At 43.4% G+C, this 4,232-nt stretch overlaps 1 pseudogene; it reads right to left on the reverse strand.

The window, feature by feature from the left end:
- Positions 1 to 1,150: 1,150 nt before the first annotated feature.
- Positions 1,151 to 2,558, reverse strand: LOC129639509 (RNA-binding motif protein, X-linked 2-like; annotated as a pseudogene).
- Between the last annotated feature and the right edge of the window lie 1,674 nt (positions 2,559 to 4,232).

The raw sequence follows: 4,232 nt of genomic DNA on the forward strand, positions 1-4,232 counted from the left end.
CAAAGAGTTGGACACGATTGCGTAACATTTTCACTGATACAATATGGATGCACCTCAAAACTATTATACTAAGTGAAAGGCCCCAAACACAAAAGGCCACATGTACAATTCCACTTACATGAAATGCCCAGAATAGGTAAATCTACAGGAACTGAAAGCAGACTGGTAGTTGCCAGGGACAAAGAGGAGGAGGGGATGGGGAGGAGCTGCTTCAAGGGTATACAGGGTTTCATTTTGGGGTGATGAAAATATATTGGAACTAGATAGGGTTGGTGGTTTTATAACACTGTCAATGTACCCAACTGCACTGAATATCCCCTTTAAAATGGTTAATCTCAAGATAAATATCGTATACTAACACATATATACGAAATCTAGAAAGATGGTACTGACGAATTTGCAAGGCAGACATGGAGAAACATAGAAAACAGGCTATGGACACAGCGAGAGGGGAGGAGAGGGTGAGAGGTACGGAGAGTAACATGGAAACTTTCAATAACATATGGAAAATAGATAGCCAATGGGAATTTACTGTTATGTCTCAGGGAACTCCAACAGGGGCTCTGTATCAACCTAGAGGGTTGGGATGGAGAGGGAGATGGGAGGCTCAAGAGGGAGGGAACATATGTACACCTATGGCTGATTCATGCTGATGTTTGACAGAAAACAGAATTCTGTAAAGCAATTATCCTTAAATTAAAAAATAAACTCCAGTTTGGGACGACCCAGAGGGAGGGAACAGGGAGGGAGGAGGGAGGAGGGTTCCAGATGGGGAACACGTGTATACCTGTGGCGGATTCATGTTGATATATGGCAAAACCAATACAATATTGTAAAGTTAAAACATAAAATTAACTTAAAAAAATAAATAAAATGAAAGAAATGTAAAAAAAATTTTTTTAATAAATTAAAAATAAATAAATAAATATATATTTTTTAAATGGTTAATTTCATGTGAATTTCTTCTCAATCAAATAAATAAATAAGTTATAAGGGAAAAAATGTAGACATACCAACCAAAACAAAAACAGCAAAATTGAAAAAAAGATGTCTACAATTTCAAAAAACAGGGGGCAGGTAGGCAAAAATAAGGAAGGAGCAGGCTGATGTTAAGAATCCTTATCACATGTATAGCAACCCGTCTGAACCTAGTTAAGCCACACTTCTCTGCTCAGTGGTTATAGCTGCCAACTGGAAAGGTTCTTAACATGTAGCACAAAGACTGGAATTCTAGAACTGTCTGCTATTTCTCCTTCCTGGCCATTTCATCAGAAATTGGGGTCATGAATTCAATGGCCCTATTGATAAACCCAGATTTAGGTACATGCTCTGGTAAGTACCAAAAGTACCAAGTATATTCCCAGGGACAATGGATTCTGCTCAAAAATCCAGGACATTTAGCTGTTAAAAACTACAGCTCTCTTGATGATTATTATACTCAAGGGATCAAAAGAATTCATTTTCAGAGACTTTACATGTAAATATAGTAAAAGAATAACTGAATTTCATTGCATTTGAAAAATACAGTTCATTTTTAATTCTACCGTGCTGAATAGCTGAACAGGCTGCGGCATCAGTGATGCCTGCACTCCTTGGGATTAGAGGACTCCGGGTCCCGGGAGTGCCGGGACCTTTTGTGCCAGTGGGATTTATCTTGGTGCCTACTTCTACTCCTGTGACTACGCCCCTCAGAGAGCACCTGTCATGCCGCCCCTCAGAGCGCCTGTCATGCCATCTGGAATGTATGTCTGAGCTTCAACCCCTGTCTCTCTCCCTGTGCCTGTCTTCTCTCTCTTCCCTTCTGCTTGATGACTTGTGTTCGTGCTTGGACTTCTCCGTTCTTGGCTCCCTCTCTCGGTCCTCCATTCTACCACGGCAGGTCTTCCTGACCTCAGGGGAACTGGGGTGGGACTTCCGCACCTCCCTGGACTCTGACTTCTGACCCTTCTCTGCCTTCTCTGAGTGCTTGCCACTGTGCTTTTTAGAGCCAGGGTCATCCTTTTCCTTTATCATCTTGCTTCTGGGCAAGGAAGAGGAGGCTGGCTACTCTGCCTGTACCTCCCGGCCAGTCTTCTGTCTTTCTTTTTTTTTCTTTTCTTCCGTTTTGTCTGGAGGAAAAGAGGGGCACAATCAGTAAGAAAAAGAAGATGGAAAAGATGGAGGATATACAAAAGAAAAGCATGCTTGGCAGCAGCATGAAACACTCACGGTCTCTACTTCTAGAAAAGTGCCTCCAAGAATCCAAGCTGGATGTCTGTCACCCTTAATATGTCAGGTTGCTATATAAGGCAACTCCAGCTCTTAATTCTCTCTCTAAAGACCCTACCTCCAAACAGTCACGTTAGGCACCAGAGGGTTAGGACTTCAACATACACATTTTGGTGGCCAGAATTTAGCCCACAGCATTAGTCTTCTGCTGATACTTCTTCTTTCCCAGTTAAGGTAAGGTTCCCCACACCTGCCCCCTTCACACTTGAGAACTGACTACCAAATCTCAGTGAAGGCTAAGAAGAGCAAACATTAAGCCTACCCAGTGTCTTCTCATAGGCCTTAACCATTTACCTTTTTTGTGTTTTTTTGGTGGGTTTGTCATCTTCAGAGCCCTCAGATGAACTTGGTGGAGGAGCATGAGTCCCACAGCCCCTCTCCTGCAGCTCTCTGGTCACCTCATCCATTTCTTCTGAGTCCTCAGGAAGTCGATAGTTAGATACATGATCCACTCAGATAGTTCTTCCTTTGATCTAAGACAGACAGGCAATGCTTTGGCAGATAGCTAACTATTTGCTACCAAACACAGCCTTCCATCTATTTGAACCCAGCTGCAGAAATCCATGGTTTGAGCCATTCCCATTATCCTCTTGCTAATTCTGTTTCTCAGAAAATCTCAAAAGCAGACCTGCTCAAGTGATGTGTCACAGCACACATCCCTACACATTCGCTCAACCCTGGGGGCAGTCAGGTAGAGCCTGGGGCAGCTGGAGATCCTGGGAGCCTCATCAGTTTATCCCAGAGTTCTATATAAATATCTCCATGTTATAAGTGTGCCATGAAGTGAAAGGAGCCTGGGAAGTACTGCCCCAAAGCATAAGCAGCATGGAAAACTGCAAGAGTTTAGATGCACAAACATGAATTACCTTCCATCTGTAACATTAATTTACAGTGAAACACACTGTTAAGAAGCCTGGAAGCTAAAGGGAATTCCTAAAACTCAGCTCAATGCTACAGCTGCTTTCTCAACACAAATGGATGAGGCCAAAGCGAACAACAGCTGGGAGGGGGTAAGGAATCTAGAAAGGACTACTTTCTTTTCTCTTAAGCCCTCACTCCTTGCTCCACCCCCACCATACTGGAACCACTGGCTCATGCTGATACTATCACTGCGAATCCCAACTCTCCAGGTGAACAACAAAAAATTAAACCTTCACTTAAAACAAAAACATTCGGGCAGATACAGACTTATTCTATAGGCAATGCCATCAGAAATGTGAAATGTCTGGCTTTTACTGTTCCATTCAAGAGCAAGTTTTTACTCTTACCCCTAAGCCTGAGTACTTTCACCTATCCCATTCCACCATAAAAGGTGGAATAAAGTCACCTTTTATGGTGACTTCCTTTCACTGCTGGTGCAATCAGTGACAGATTCTCCAAGTCAAGAGTCACCCCTCCAACCTGTGACAATGCTCATTCAATGGCAGTGCTTTTCCTAAATGAGCACAGGGAGCATGTGGAGCATAGGTAACCCTGACTTGCCCCATCCCCTTTTCATGCCTCACTCTCATGTCATCACTCACCGTCGCACTTACAAGGGTGGAGGAGAGAGAATAGAGGACAGAAACCTTCAGAATGAGTTACTTTCATAGACTTTGTCATAAGATTTTAACTAGAGAATTTTCAGGGCCCAGTACTGCTAAGTCAATGGAGACATATGAGAGACATACATGGCTAGGTCCTCAGCCACGAAACCATGATAGAACCCCAAATTCCCTGATACAGGACAGCATAGAACAGCAGTGTTTGCTAGTCTCTTTGCCCTCCAATACAGCAGAAACGAGAGTGGAGTGTGAGGAAGAAAAGGTGAAAAACAGACGCCTGGTTGGGTGCAAGATGAAGGGGAGTGGGGGGTCATGGTACCTATGCTCCTGAGGACATAGCTTGCTAAGTGATGGGGAAAAGAAACGCATGTTGACAGGGTCATGAGCCAACGGAATTATGTCCTGGGGTCATTTCCCAGT

The sequence above is a fragment of the Bubalus kerabau genome, chromosome X (genome assembly GCF_029407905.1).
Source record: "Bubalus kerabau isolate K-KA32 ecotype Philippines breed swamp buffalo chromosome X, PCC_UOA_SB_1v2, whole genome shotgun sequence".
In the NCBI taxonomy this organism is placed as follows: domain Eukaryota; kingdom Metazoa; phylum Chordata; class Mammalia; order Artiodactyla; family Bovidae; genus Bubalus; species Bubalus kerabau.